The following is a 16,753-nucleotide window of genomic DNA, read 5'->3' as shown; positions in this document are numbered from 1 at the left end:
TAAATTATTTGAATCCCACCACTGCACATATCTAGATAAAATATCCGCATCTGAGCTTTAACTCTATATAAGGAGATACTCAGGGGTGAAATGCTCCCGGTTCAGACCGGATCGCTTGATCTGGTAGCGATGGAGGTGGGTGGTTCGGAGAACCGGTAGCAAAAATCCTTGTCCCCCCCATACCCAGTTGAGCCGCACAATCATCAGAGGCTTTTTTTTAACTTTTAAAAGCATTTTTTCTACAACCTCTTCGGCCGAAAAAAATGCTTTTAAAAGTAAAAAAAAAACCTCTGGTGATCGCGCGGGTCAGCTGGGATCGTCAAAGGCTTTTAAAAGCAAAAAAGCCTTTTTTTCTTTTAAATGCCTTTGACGATCCAAGCTGAGTTTTTTAAAAAGCATCTGCCAATCAGGCAACTCAGCTGGGATCGTCAGACCCTTTTGAAAACATTTTTTTACAATCTCTTTCCCGAAGAGGTTGTAGAAAAAATGGTTTTAAAAATAAAAAAAAAATTGGCCAGGCCCACCCAGTCACATTACCCCCACCCCCACCAAGCCACGCCCATAGAACCGGTAGTAACAAATTTTAGATTTCACCACTGGAGATACTGTATTGTATATGTTAAACTATAGTGTTGTGGAAAATGAAAGGCTGAAACACATATCTACCACTAAGTTGGTAGATAACCCTTTTTACTTATACTTGCCTGCTGGCTTTTCTTCTGTCCTGGTGGCCACCTGTGGAGATGTATGGATCTGGTCTGACCTGAGGATCTTTTACTGGTCTGCGTCTGGCAGCAGGGCTCACGGCATCTTCTCACCGAAAGATTCCATAGACTTCAATGGAGTCTTTGTGGCCGGCCTGTGGACTTTCCTTGGGAAGGCGTTGGTCCCCGCTGGAGCAGCTGTCAAGGCAGAACAATTGTCTTTGTCCTTCAGTCCTTCAGTCCCTTCGTGGTAACGCCAGAAAATGTTGTGGAAAATGAAAGGCTGAAACACATTCCTGGGTCAGACAGATGCATTTATTTGCGCAAAGGTTCAGTGCAGTGTTTGGTTCTAGCAAATCTGAACAAAGACGAATTATGATATCAAAATTTAAATATGTTTTCAAGACAAAGAGTTCTATGAGCCCTTCCGGCTTCCATATATGGTTACATTAAAAATACATTATACTTACATTACACTTTACTAATTACAAAACCATTACCTACTAGTTAATAAAATTATTTTGGCTATACATTTTTATTCTCCATCATTTACTAATTATTAAACTATTACAACTTTACTTAACCCATCACTTTATAGTTTACAACTTTCCTTTAAGTGCTGTAATGTTTAAATGCAGAAATTATGGCTATACTTTAAACAATAAGTAACTTTCTGTATCCTTTCAGATGTTCCCATATATCTGAATTCCGAAGTTTTGATTCTATTAGGAAGATGTATAGAATCAGTGTGTTTGACACAGTGCCATAGGTCAAGTAATTATGGGGAAATCCATGAACTAATTGCTCATTTCTACCTCAATAGGAGGCATTTACTTTCACTCTAAGAGAAGGAAAAATGTGTAATGATTTTTAAACTAAAATTACCAATAAAAGAATTGGAAAAAGCAGTATTTTGCACCACTATCCAAAGTTATATTTATTGATTGATTGATTGATTTGTTTTAATTTGTATACCGCCCTTCTCCAGCAGGACTCAGGGCGGTGAACAGCCAGAATAAAACAGAACAGACAAAATTTAAAAACATATACCAACTGGGTTGAATAAATATAATATTTTTGACCCCCACTGATTTTCTGGTGTGTTTTATTTCCAGCTTGGAATGAACCTAGGGAAGGTGTTTTAATCCCTCTGCCAGAAGAGAAGAAAGAAAAGGAATATTTGTACAGAAATATTTTCAAGATTCTTCTGTTTTGTGACGAAATGTTATACTGCTGTTAGTTATTGCAGAGGTCCCTGTGCAGAATTACCAATGAGACTGGCAAGTAACATTTCTGCAGAAAATCCAGAGGCCTCAACACTTCTATCATAACACTACAATTCTTCTTTTTCTGGGAAGTCAAAGATTTGTGTCATAAAAACTTTCACTTTTTCAAAGTTGCAGTCTCAATACTCCTATTTAACATGATCAATAGGAATTTCTCCCACTCTCAGTAGAGAAATTTAAGATTTTCTACACTTTATAGTAAATGTTATACAAAGAGACATATCAATATTCTTTGTTTGCACACAAGTGTTCAGTTGGAATTCTAACAGCAGGTATATTGCTCATATAAGAACTTCAGAATGGAAAGGGTTGCTGGGGAACACACATATTCCTATTCAAATAGAAACAGGAAAAATGCTAGTTTCAGGATTTGCCTTAAAACCACTTAAAAATGGCTGTCTTGGTAGCCAGACACACAACATTTATTAGAAGGCAAACTGATGACTTTGCTATTCATCATATCCTCTGACTACTGTATAATCTTCCATTACTTTAATTTTGTAAAAATCTCTGTGGGCCCTTAGTAGGCATTTGTGAGTATTTAGCTTCTCTTGGATTCTTTTAATCTAAAGGATCAAAAGAATAATTAAACCAAATGCAACATTTGCCTGTGAGGCATCAAGAGCAAATTAGTGTTGACATGTATCATGTTCCTCATCCCTGAATTAGAAGATATATTGCTTACTTTACATTTACTACTAGTCTATTTACATCCATTCCAATAGAACCAAATGAACCACAGGGGCATTAGAAAAGGTTGTGGTACTTCTTCCATAGAAGTGAACATTACATATTGGAAGCTTTAACTCTCAGTTAGCAATCTAAGATGAAAAATTACAATTCACATTCTATTTAAACGTAATGATGTAGAACTTTATCCATAAAACAAGCTAAATGTGCTACACCTCAAAGTTTGCCTACAGAAAATCTTTTGAGTTTCAAAAAAAATCAAAATTTTTAATTCTAATAGAAGAGGAATACTGAAAAATAGACCCAAAATAAGGATGTGGAAAAACACTGGAGCGGGAAAACTGAATAAATTTCCAACACCTCAACATCAGTCATCGCTGGTGCTCACAATGAAGTCAGGATACATTGGCACATCTCAGAAGTAGTATCAGCCAGCTTCCTTCAAACACAATTGAACCATCTTCTCCAATGATTATTGTCATTTATAATTTTAAATGACATAATTGTCATTTACAATTAAGATTCTCTGCTGTAGCTCCTGTCCAGTGGAATGTTTATATTTTAAAGCCTTATAAAAAACCTAACTGGATTGGGATCATTCAAAGATTAGAATGGTCCCAATCCAGTTAGTTTTTTTGTAAGGCTTTAAAATATAAATCTAATAAATAAATAAATGAATGGATGAATAAATAAATAAGTAAATAAACGTGGCTGTGTTCCTGTACCTGGAGGTTCCAAATATGTTAAGAGCCTGCTTTTTGGCCCTACTATTAATTCGTTAATTATCTTGACTGCTGTATATATTTATTTTGCAATTATTTTTTATTGGTTTTAAATGTTTTGTTTGACAGCTGTAAACAGCCCAGAGTCACTTGATTGAGATGGGTAGCCATAGAAATTAAATGAATGAATAAAATCAATAAAACATAAAAATGTTAAAATAAAAGATGGCAAAATGAAGAACTAAAGGAGCCTCACTCTCCCTCATCAATGTCTGGGTAAGGGCTAGGTCTTCATGGCTCTTCTAAATAACAGTGGAATGGGGGTCAATTGGATCTTGGGGGGAACCTTGTTCCAGAGCACACTCTGCTACAAAGAAGGCACACTTCCAGTAACTTGAGAGATGACATTGTTTAATTGAAGGAATTCAAAATTCATCCCTGCAGAATCCATCCCTACAGGATTGGAATTGGCTAGGCAGATGTTATGGGAGACAGGCAGTCCCTCAAATAACCATGCTTATGCCGTTTAGGCTGGAATTCTGAAGAGGAAACAAACACCATCAGATTAACAGATTAACAGAGTTGGAAGAGACCTTATAGGTCATCTAGTCCAACCCCCCACTCAAGCAGGAGACCCTATACCATTTCTGACAAATGGTGGTCCAATCTTTTCTTGAAAGTCTCAAGTGATGAAGCTCCCACAACTTCTGAAGGCAAGCTGTTCCATTGGTTGATTGTTCTTGTGCTGTTGTAGATAGTGAGTCATAGTGAATTAGTTATTTTAAGGATTAAGAGCTGTCTTCTTAAGAGATTGCATTGTGGGAGATGTAGAGAGAGATTGCATTATGAGAAATGTAGTCCATGACATGTGACCATATCTGTGTGTCTGATTGGCCACTGAGGCTCTCTGCCTGGGTACAGAACAAAGACCCAGTTATTTTGAATTACCACAGAAGAGAGAAGCATGCTTTCTGAACAGGGGGACAGAACTACCATCATTTTACACTAGGAAATGGGACAGAGTATGAAATAAGGATGAATCTCAACATGACTCACCATGACTCATCACGATTGTAAGTCTATGTTTGAGGATACCCTAATAAACGATCTGTATGAAAACCTGTTTGCTAGAATTTATCTGCCTGTTCCCAGTGGAGCCAGATGCCTGGGGAACAGAACAGTAAAATGACATAGACTGCCTGGCCCCCTCCCTTTCTTTCTCTTGGAGCATTGATGGACATTCTGTTTGAGTGAACAAAACAAAACAAAACAAAACAAACAAAACAAAACAAACAACAAACAAAAAAATGCATCTCTTCTCTGCACACAACTTATAAAAAGACTGTTTGCATCTAATTGAGACCTTTGCTTAGCCACAAAAGTGACAAAACCTGCTTTCCTCCTCTTTGCATCCCAAACTCCATTTGGATTTAACAGTAAAGTATTCTGCTTAGCAGTAAAAGGACAGAAAGAGGAAAGACAGTTCTTGTGTTAGCTAAGAAGATTGCCCTACTATAAAGGGGCCCAGGGCTGCATGTTTGAATCACCTTTGCAAAGTTTGTGTGTATGTTGCTTTAGAAGTTCATCTCGGCAGTAAAATGAAAAAGGCCTTATTTTAACACAAAGCAAGCTGAGCCACATGGCCTCCATGGAGATTGAATTTCATGATACAAGTTGCTTTTCCCAGCCTAGCCAGCTCAATCTGCATTTGAAGAGAAGTTGCAAAGGCATTCTGTAAAAGAAAGATCTGGTACAGAGAAATATCCAGCTAGTGCATGCTGTTACTTTGAATCTTGCTTGAATAAAATACTGGAAAGCTAAATCCCCTTTATAGGGCAAGCAAATAAAGTCCAAAGGGACCCAAGTTTGAGGAAAGCCTTTTAGGGTCCCCAAATCGGACAGTTGCTTTGCAGCTCTATACAAAGGAACACACTGAAACCAGTTTAACCTAAGCATTAATTAGGTAAGAGCACCTTGGTGGTCAGAAGACGAACTACAACGACATCTCCTAAAATTTGCAATGCACCCCAGTGGTCAGAAGCAGGCAGTTCCAAATTTGCCAGATGAACTATTGCCTGAGGAGCTTCACTGCCCAGTGTCCTGTCCCAGGCCTACCAATACACAAAGATATAGTTGCTCAATATTGCTCAGGGAGACAGCAGAAGAGTTCAGGAGAAAGAATGCATGGCAGTTTAACAGAAGTCCAAGAGATGTAATATAAGTTAGACAATCTGTAATCAGAAACTCATAATGTCTTGAAAAGTACTGAGGGAAGAGCCAGAGATCTGGTCAGGAAAATGCTATGTCTGTGCAGCATTTGGATTTGAAATGGTAAAGCTGGTTTGGGGGCATCATGTGATCCTGGCAAAACAAACATTTGGTTGAAAAAATTGGAAACAGAGGCTATATGTTCATTCATTCATACACTTTCATTCATATATTCTCTTCTGTTTTAGTTCAAAGATGAGTAAATCATATCACAACTGGAAGTCTCTTTGAGGCAACCATAGCAGAATTGCATTTTTGGGAAGAAACCTATTTGTCTCAATTGATTATGTGCCAACAAGTTATTTTCAGCTCTTAGTGCCCAGGTAGATAAACCTTCTCCATGACAATCTATACCCAGCCAGTTCCTTCAACTCTTCCAGCAGTGTACTCATCACCATCATAACTGAGTCCCCACTCCAGCAGCTGGTCTTCTTTTTTCTCCCACCTTTCCCAGCACTGGAGTCTTTTCTACACAGCTAGGTCTTTATAATGTGTCTGAAGTAGAATAATTTTAGCCTGGTTATTTGTACCTTGAGTGATAATTCTGAGTTGATTTATTCAATGATACATTTGTTTGTTTTCTTGGTTGTCTATGTTATTTTAGGAGTCTTCTCCAACACTAAAGGTCAAAGAAGTCAATACTTTAATTACCTTTAATACCGCTCACTTAGCAATAGCAAGTGATTGTGTACTATTGCAACAGCATCTATTTTTCTCTTTTTTGCCCAATTTGAAACAAATTTTACTTTCCCCCTTTTTCTTTTGACTTTCTCTTTCCCTCTTTCCTCCTCTTTCTCCTTCCACTCCCTTTTTCTTTCTTTTTTTTTTAATTTGATTTTTATTATAACATATAGTGATACATTCAATACATTTTCAGTTCATTGGTGCAAATATATACATATATACATCTACATGCATTATTACTTGTCTTTTATTTGATATTGTTTCTTAAAGCTAAATTTAATTTCAAAACATTTAAAGATAATAGTGCTCAAATCTCTAAAACTAAATGTAATACTGTTCATTTCTCCATGGATTTTGTTGATTAATTAATACTTAATCTCTATACTCTATTTCCTTCTTTATTTCTTTTCCCCATCCATTCGTACCACATGTCCCACACGCTATAAAATTCCGAATCTTCTCTGTCATTAATTTCTGAAGTCAATTTGTTCATTTCGGCGCACTCCAGTATTTTCCCAATAACATGTTCTTGAGGTGGTATTTGTTTTTCTTTCCAATACTGGGCAAAGGAAATTCTAGCGGCTGTCAGAATATGTATAATTAAGTACTTTTTCTTTTTTGCATATTCAATTTTCAAAATTCCCAGGAGAAAGGCTTTTGGTTCGAAATCAAAATTTTCTTTTATTATTTCTCTAATCTACATCCATATCATCCTCCAGAATTTTTGGGCCTGATTACAAGTCCACCAGCAGTGATAGAAAGTACCCTGCTGATGGTCACATTTCCAACATTTAGGGCTCGAATTGGGGTAGATTTTCGCTATCCTAGCTGGGGCCATATGCCACCTATAAAACAGCTTGTATTGGTTTTCCTTGTAAGCCGTCGCCTTTGTCATTTTAAGATTATTATTCCATATTGAATCCCATTCGTTCAGATTTATATTCTGTCCGATATTTTTGGCCCATGCTAACATCGGTTCTTTAACTACTTCCTCTGCCATATCGTACTCCAATAAGTAATTATATAATTTAGCTAGAATTTTGTCATCCGTACCCATTCATATCTTGTCAAATCCATTTATGCTCGTCTCAATGCCAAATTCCTCCTTATCTTTTTTATATCTGGATTTAATTTGGTTATATGGCCACCAGTCTATAGAAGTACCTTGTTCCATCAATTCTTCCCTTGTTTTAAGATTCCCTCCCCCATCTAATAATTCATTGTATCTGACCGTTTTACCCATTTCTAATACATTTGGATATATTATAGCCTCCATGGTGGAAAGCCATCTCGGAATTTTCCGATAGTGCTTCTGTCTCATCTCTCCCCATATTTGTATCAAGATCTCCCTTATTTTATGCCTATGGAAATAAGTTTTCATCTTCTTCCCAGTATCCCAGAGATATGCATGCCAGCCCTTCTGGAGATCATGCCCTTCTAAAGTTAACAGTCTTTTATTTCTCAGGGTTGCCCAATCTTTCAGCCATACTAGGTTTGCAGCTTTTTGATATAACTCCCATTTAGGTAATCCGAAACCCCCTCTTTCCTTCTTGTCCTAATTGCTAATTCCTAATTACTATTCTTGGTTTCTTTCCCTCCCAAATAAATTTTCTGATGATGATATTGAGCTCCAAAAATTTTTTTTTATCTAATTTAACAGGGACCATTTGGAATAGATACAATAACTTGGGTAATATGCTCATTTTTATTGCCACAATTCTACCTAATAATGATATCTGTAGTCTTCCCCACTTTTCTAGATCCTGTTTAATATTTCTAATCAATGGTAAATAATTATCCTCTCTGAGGGCTGAGCACCTTGATGAAATCCACACCCCCAGATATTTTACCTTCTTGGCGGTTTGGATCTCCATTGATTCTTCCAGTGCTTTTTTTCTTACCTCCGTCATATTTTTTGTTAATAATTTAGTTTTGGATTTATTTAATTTAAGGCCTGCTACCTCTCCGTAATTGCCCAATTCTTCCAAAATTTTAGTGCCTGATTCTAATGGTTCTTCCATAATTAATACCACATCATCTGCGAATGCCTGTGTCTTATATATCTCTTTTCTGATTGTTAAACCCTTTATTTCATTGTTATTCCTAATCTTTCTCAAAAGTACTTCTAGTGCTAAAATAAATAAAAGTGGGGATAGAGGGCACCCTTGTCGGACCCCTTTTCTAATTTGAAAAGCCTTAGTTAATTCTCCATTCAGCAATATGTTAGCCTTTTGTTTTTGATAGATTGTGGATATCGTATTGACAAAATTTGATCCGAATTCCATTTGGATAATTTGTTGTTTCATAAATTGCCAATTAAGATTGTCGAATGCCTTTTGGGCGTCAACAAAGACCAATGCCATTTCTTTGTTCGGGTGTTCCTCATAGTATTCCAATATGTCTATTATCATCCTTGTATTATTCCTGATTTGCCTCCCAGGGAGGAATCCATTTTGATCACTGTTATTAATTTATTCAGAATTATTTTTAACCTTCCTGCTAAGATGCCTATATAAATTTTGTAGTCCGTATTCAGGAGGGAGATCGGTCTATAATTTTTAATTAATTTTGGATCCTCTCCTTCTTTTTGGAGGAGAGTGATATATGCCTCTCTCCATGGAATCTCCATGATTCTGGAATTTTGGATTCTGTTAGGGCCTCATTATAAATTTCTAACAGCTTTGGTAATAAAATTTCCTCCAAATCCGAATTTTTATAGAATTTCCCTGGGAGTCCATCTGGGCCTGGGGATTTGTTCTTTTTAAGTTTAGATATTACCGTCCTTAATTCTGTCATCGTTATTTCTTTATTAAGTATTTCTTTATCCTCTTCCCCGATCTTTGGGAGACTTTCTTTTGACAAGTATTGGACCACCTTTTCGTTGGGAATTTGTTCTTCCGCATATAGAGCCGCATAATACTCTCGGGCAATCTCCAATTTATCTTCCTGTTTATTGTTAAGATGGCCTTCCGGGTCTTCCAATTGATGAATTATGCCTTTCTCTTTTTCTTTTTTTAACCTGTAGGACAGCCACCTGCCCGGTTTGTTTGCATTTTCAAAATAATATTGTTTGGTTGGTTTCATTTTGTACGCCAGTTCCTCTTGATCGATAATATTTAATTTGTGCCGTATAACCATCCAATTTTCTTTAACAACCTTATTATCTGGTTTTTGTTGTAGTTCCCTCTCAGCTTTCCCTAATTCTTCTATCAGTGCCTTCTGCCTCTCTCTTCTTTCCTTATTCCTATGTGCACTATACGATATTGCTAGTCCTCTTATATACGCTTTCATTGTATCCCATATGATACCTCGAGATGTTACTTCCTTTTCATTTACTTCAAAAAATAGATTTAATTCTTTTTTTACTTTCTCAACATTTTGCTTGTCCTTTAGAAATTGATTATTTAATCTCCATCTTGTATTTCTTCTCTTGTGCGTACATTCCCATTTAACCTCTAATGGATTATGGTCTGCCCAAATGTTGGGCATAATTTCCATTGACTTAATATCTAACCCTATATCTCTGCTTACCCACATCATATCAATCCTGGACCAAGATTTTATAGGGTTTGAATAATATGTATACTGCCTCTTATGTGGGTGCACAACCCGCCAAATATCAACTAGATTAAGTTCTTCTACCATATCAAAGAATGGTTTTGGTAAATTTTTCCTCTTTTTCTTTTTACCTTTGGTCCCCTTATAGTCTCTATTCGAATCTATTACCCCATTAAAATGCCCAATTATGCAAATCTTGCTCTTATCCATCATGCTTAATCTCTCTCCTAATTTTTTATAAAAGTCTCCTAAGTTTTCATTCGGAGCATAAATTGCTGTTAATAAAATTGGATAATTGCCTCTTTTAACTTCCACCATTAATATCCTTCCCTTCGGGTCTGCATATTTTAGTTCGGCTTTTATTTCCTTCTTGATGTACAATGCTACTCCCCTCTTCTTTTTGTCAGCTAGAGAGGCATAAAGATTCCCCAATTTCTTATATTCCAAATATTTTTGATTTTCCTTTTTAATATGAACCTCTTGAAGACACACTATATCCATATTTTGTTTAGCTAATTTTGTAAAAAAAAAATTATCTTTTTATTATCATTCAGGCCATTTACGTTGATCGATATCAATTTCCAATCATCCATCTCTTAATTCTTGTATACTATCCTAATATTTGTTGGCGCATGTAACTCTTTGTGGTCTTCGGTCTTTCTTTGTCTCTTTACTATCCTTATCTTCCTCCTCCTTCTCCTTCGATGTTCCTTCTTTCTCTCTTTTCTGCTGGGTTGCTTCTTCTTCAGATGTTATCGCCTCTAACTCCTCTTTACTGCTTTGATCCTCTTCAGATGCTTGTAATTGATCCAAGAACTCTTGAGCTGCTACTAAGCTATCTATCTTAACTTTACTCCCTTGCCACGTGATCCACATGCCTTTCGGTAAAATCCACCTGAAGAGGATATTCCTTTTGTTTAGTTGAGTAGCCAAAAATCTATAATCTCTCCTTATCTCCCTTACCCTCCTTGGAATTTGTTTCAATATAATCACCTCCTTTCCCTTGTACATGACTGGTTCATCTCTTGCCATACTATAGAAGATATCCTTTACCTTCTTCCTTGCGAATCTTATATGCACCTCCCTTGGCAATTTATTTCTTCGTGCATAATTTGTCTGGACCCTATATGCCTCATCAATTTCCTTTATAATATCCTATTTATCTTGTTGCAACACCTCAGCAATTAATTCCGCCATCACCTGGCCCAGATCTTCTTCCTTATCTTCCGCAATGTTTTGAAACAGAGATAGAAGGAAGCTCGATCCATTTCCAATTGGGTAATTGAGTCTGCCAATTCCCTATTCTGTGCCATCAGTTTTTGGTCAACCGTATCTAAATTTTTTTCCTGTTGTTCCATTTTAACTTCCATCTTTTTAATTTTCTGTGTATTGGTTTGTATCGATTCCTGTATACCAATCATTTTTTGATCTAATACCCTAATATCTGTCTTCAGTTCAATATGATTACTAGACATTTTTTCTTGCATCATAATCATCGTGTCCTGTATTGCTGTCAGTGTTGATTGCATTGCTTGCATTGTGGGTATCATTCCTGATTTCTCCATTTTAGAGAGACCTTCAGTCGATATCTGCATAGCAGGTGATGTCGTTGTGATTGTGGGATTTGAGGGTGTTTTCTTTCCTGTTTTTGTCACTGTGGATGAGAGGCTCGTCATCTCCTTTAACACCGTTTTCTGTTTTCTTATTATCTTTTCAATGTTTTTCCAGATTGTCATCCACCAATATTTAACTGCCTCTATCAAGTGTATTTATATTAAATCATCCCCCCCGTTCCACTATTCAATATTGTTTAGTAATACAATAATTCAGATTTTTATCCGTTGCACAAATCTATCCTGTAATAAGTCACTTATTAATCAATTAATATTTAAACTAATTTGAACTAAGATAACCTTCTCACCTGCTATCACTACTTAAGCAAATGAGCTCTACCTATCCTTATTTAACACTTAAGCACTGATGACATTCTAATATATCTTAAGTAATCTAAGTACACATATAAATAATTAATTAATTATGCAATCTCAATATTCAATATTCCAAGCTATAAAAAGCTAATCAAAATTAAGAATCAATAATTGAAAGAAGAAGAAAGGAGGAGAAGAAAAAAAAATCGAATTATAGAATATATAAGATTATAGAGTGTATAAATTCCTTAATAAAAAAAATCTAAAAAGTACTTAATAAATTTTATTTTATTTTTTTATTGAAAAAGTTTTTCAAATACAGATTTTCCCCCCTTTCCCCCCCTCCTCCCTAACCCCCCTCCCCCTCCCCCCCCATGGCTTCTCCAAAATAAAATCCAAATTGATATCACATTATATAATACTTTACCATCCTTTTACACCACCACCCATATGCTAACCATTTCTTTCTAACATTATTATTATATCCCCCCTATACTATACATTTCAAAGCAACTTTCAGCTATACAATTATATAATAAATCCTAATTTGGCATTTATTCAACTCATAATCTCATAATTTCCTCCACCCCCATACATATATCTCTTAATTCAAATCTTTTACGTATGTTAATATTTGAACTTAACATCCCTTTTCCTAAACTAAACAATCAGTAACCTAACCTATCTCCACCCACTTTCCTACAGGTCTATCATACATAATATTTTTAATATCTTTGTTCTTCTGCCCACACCACTAAAAGATATGTCCATATATATATAAAATCCTCAAATGACTTTAAGTTTGTAATCCATATAGTATCTTCTGTAATGTCTTTCAACTGGATTATTAATTCCATCGCCCGTGTTAGGGTAACATCAAGTTCTGCTTCCAACAGTATATTCAGTATCTTCAATTACCATCTGCCCCCATCAATAATAAATGTTTTCGTATATAAAAAACCACCCGAGTGACTTTATATTTATATTCCATGTAGTATCTTCTGTAGTGTCTTTTGTCTAGATTGTTAATTCCAACCACCACATTAGGGTAACAACCAGATCTTCTGCATGCCCCAATTCCATAGTTCTCTTGCCTTATAACTCAACATATATGTAATCCATTTTTCAAAAAGTCCAAAATAGAAAGTTCCAATCCGCTCAATCAAAGGCCATCTTCCACATCCCAAAAAACACCAGCACTGAAGAGACCTGTTATTCTTCTCAAAATAGTATAAGTCTATGATTTGCCTCAGTTATATTTTCATGTATCAGCCTTCTATAAATCCCACTTATTATATTTAATCGTCTCTTAAGTAACTGGTATTAGTCTGTTGGCTAAAAAAAAAAAAATTGTTTAGTTTAAAATTTGTTAGTTTTGTAGAACCTGCTTCTTCTTTTCTTAACTTGTTGTGGTTTAGATCTCCATTCTGGTTGCTTTTCTAAGACTTGTATATCAGCTGATTGAATTACATGCTGGTCTGTAACTTGATAAGACATCAAATCGAAATCCAAAGCCGCCTCTCTTATATTTATAGGTGATCCAGCTATAGCCTCTGAAGAATAATCCAAAAGCAGCTCATCCAAAAAGGCCTCTGTAATGTTGTTTTTCCATTACCTCCATCTGCTTAGCCTGAGTTTCAATCTCTTGTTCATTTTGCTTTTCTTTATTCCCCTTCTGTGTTCCTAACACTGATGACATACGTGGAGATGTTGGATCCATTTTAAAAACCTTGTAGTAAAATTCTTCCGCTTTTTCAACAGTATTTAGTTGATATCTTTTTCCTTGATATCTCAATATTATACCAACTGGAGCATCCCACCTAAATGGGATGTTTTGTTTCTTTAATTCAGTCACCAAAAATCCAAAGTCCTTTCTATCTTTTAACATCTTGGACGGCAGCTCTTTATATATCCAAATCTTCCTTCCATTCATTTCTAGAGTGGAGTTAAAAGACTTTTGCACAATATCATTTCTTATTCCTTTATCAGTAAAATAAATCACCACATCTCTAGGCAACTGCCTTTGCTTTGCCACCCAAGAATTTATTCTGTAGGCCTTATCAATCTTACAGGATACCTCTTCAGGACTAACCTTTAAAATCCCAGCCAGAACTTCAGCAGACATCTTTCTCAAATCATCTCTGTTATTTTCCTGTATTCCCCTCATTCTGACCGCAAATTCCATGGATCTGAATTGCATCATTGTGACTTCATTTTCAATCCTTTGTTTTATATTATCTGCATTGTAAGTCTCGTGATCAGCTTCTTTTATTTTAGACTCTACTTCTGGGCTATTTTCTTGAATATTTATCAAATCATTTTCAATTCTTTGTATTTTATTATCCAGATTATGAATCTTATAATCAGCTTCCTTCATTTTAGACTCTATTTCTAAGTTGATATCTTTATCCATCTTTATAATTATTTCTGAAAAGCTTTTCAAAGCTGTTACAATATATCGTTTCAGGTTATCATACTTTTGTTGTACCAACTCTTTAATTTCCTGTCTAAATTTTTCAAGATTCTGGTTCACAATCTCATCATGTCTTGCCATCTCCTCCAAAACAAATTCCTTTAGGTCTTTAAAGCCATTCTTCTACATCTGCAAGCTCAAAACTTGTTCATGTGATTTGTAAATGGAGCACCCCCCCCCACAGCTTGGTTGTCTGGCTTTGTCAGTTTTAACGCCATCCTGCCACACAAACAGACTCTTTTTAAATAAAAAGACTTCTCTCCAAACAATATCAATATTTATTTATTTATTTATTTATTTATTATTTCTATTTCTATACCGCCCTTCTCCCGAAGGACTCAGGGCGGTGTACAGCCTATTTAAAAACACAAAAACAAAACAACAGTTAAAATTTAAAATCATTAAATAATTAGGCTCCAATTAAAATCCCAGGAATTTAAAAATACCCCAATTTAAAACGTTATGTTAATAGCCCGGCCTGGCGGAACAACAGGGTCTTCAGAGCGCAGCGAAACACCCGGAGATCGGAGATCTTACGTATTTCCGGGGGCAGTTCATTCCACAGGGCTGGGGCTCCCACAGAGAAGGCCCTCCCCCTGGGTGTCGCCAGCCGACATAACTTGGCCGATGGCACCCTGAGGAGACCCTCTCTGTGGGAGCGGACTGGTCGGTGGGAGGCTATTGGTGGCAGAAGTCGGTCTCGAAGGTACCCGGGTCCTATGCCATATCAAATATCAAATCACTAAGAAGGAAGAAGCATGAAATAGGAATTTTTCTCTTCACTTCCAGCCAGCACTATTGTTTCAGATACTTTGTAACGTATTAAACTATTCAAATGGAAGGGCTTTCGCTTTCAGCTTTCTTCTCAAGCCTCAGCCAGTCGCCATTTTAAGCTTTCTTTTTTTTCCCCGTTTCACTCTTTCTTCACTTTTAAAATCACTCATAGGGTTGTTAGAAATACTTGCAATTTAGAGTCCCAGATCCAGATTTCATCCTGCTTGTTCAGACAATCTGTTAGTTTTCGTTGATTGGGTTGGTCCCATCGCCTGGCTCTGCAAAGCGCAGAGTTCCCCCGAAGCCCGGAGCAGCGGCGAGCTGGATAGGGAGCCACATTCTGCTTTCTCCCCAAGAGTAAAAAAAAACTCTGGGGAGTTCACAGAGGGCTCTACCTGTTCTCGCCGGCTCTCTCTCACGTCTCCTCAATGAGACGGAGTTTTTCGAGCCGTCTCTCAGCTGTAGAGACGGCTCTTACGGGTGACAAGGCTGGCGGTCCCGAAAGACCGTCTGGCGACGACGGAAACCAAACCGGAAGCCCCCTTAATAAATTTTAAATAAGTTCACAATTAATTTAGATTATCTGAAATGGAATATATAATATATGTAATATTGATATAGATATATAATTATAGATATATAGATTTTCTAATGGTTTTTTTTGTTATTTGCCCAACTCCTTAATTAATTGATTGCTCAATAACTTCTCTCAATCATAAAAGAGCAAAAGGGGGAAGCAACCAAAAATATAAAAAAGTTCTTTTACAACGGTGCAGCAGGCACGCTTTGCTGTATAATCCGCTTCGTGTTGCTCTTAAGTTCAATCACTCTCCATTGGCATTGGCATTCAGATTTCATCAGCCACGTTGTCTTCCCCAAGGGCTCCTTCTCACTCTCTCAGCTCCAGACAGTCTTATTATTAATCCTGACAATTGCCGCACTTCCGAAATCCAGTTTCCTTTATTCAAATAGTCTATTCCACACTCTCAGCTTTCAAAGTTTATTTGCTCAAAACAAAATATCAATCCAATCCCCTGGAAGCGCCGTCTCCCGTTCTAAAAGTATCCTCAGTCTCACCGGCTCGTCTGCGATCTCGCCTCCCACCGATCTCCTCCAGCCTCACAATCGCCGCCAATTCCTTCCAGGATCCTTCTTATCTGACGCAGCCAGCACAATCCAATTAAACTCACTCCGAGCGTGTTCAGGGGAGAGTAGGTATGAATGATAATAGACACCAACTTCGCCGAAATCTTCTTGCTTCCTGTCTTTTGTTGGCTATCACAGCTTCAAGTCTGCCATTTAAGGCAGACGCGCCGCGTTAGTTTGACAGTGGCTGTCGGTCCAGCAGAGAGTGCTTGCTCCTCACCGCTCTGCCTGCTGACACTATCATCCGCAGAGCTCTCCGAGCTCCCACGCCTCGAAGGGACCCCAAAACACGACGAAAAAGTGGCGCTGCAAGCAGCGATCGCTGTCACAGCACCATATCGCTGGGATTCACCAACCGGAAGTCCTCCTTCCACTTCTTTTTCATTCCTATCCTTTCTCTTTCCTTTTGCTTCAGTTATTCCAGTTATTTGACGAAAACCTAGAGACATTAATTATCAACTGCAAAACATACTATTCGCACTGCACACCAGAATAACTAGACACAAGAAGTTTTTTCCCG

Source organism: Pantherophis guttatus, chromosome 1 (assembly GCF_059756535.1).
Source record: "Pantherophis guttatus breed Tessera chromosome 1, ASM5975653v1, whole genome shotgun sequence".
NCBI classification, from domain to species: Eukaryota; Metazoa; Chordata; class Lepidosauria; order Squamata; family Colubridae; genus Pantherophis; species Pantherophis guttatus.
The sequence above is the reverse complement of the archived record's forward strand: the minus strand, read 5'-3'. Positions refer to the sequence as shown.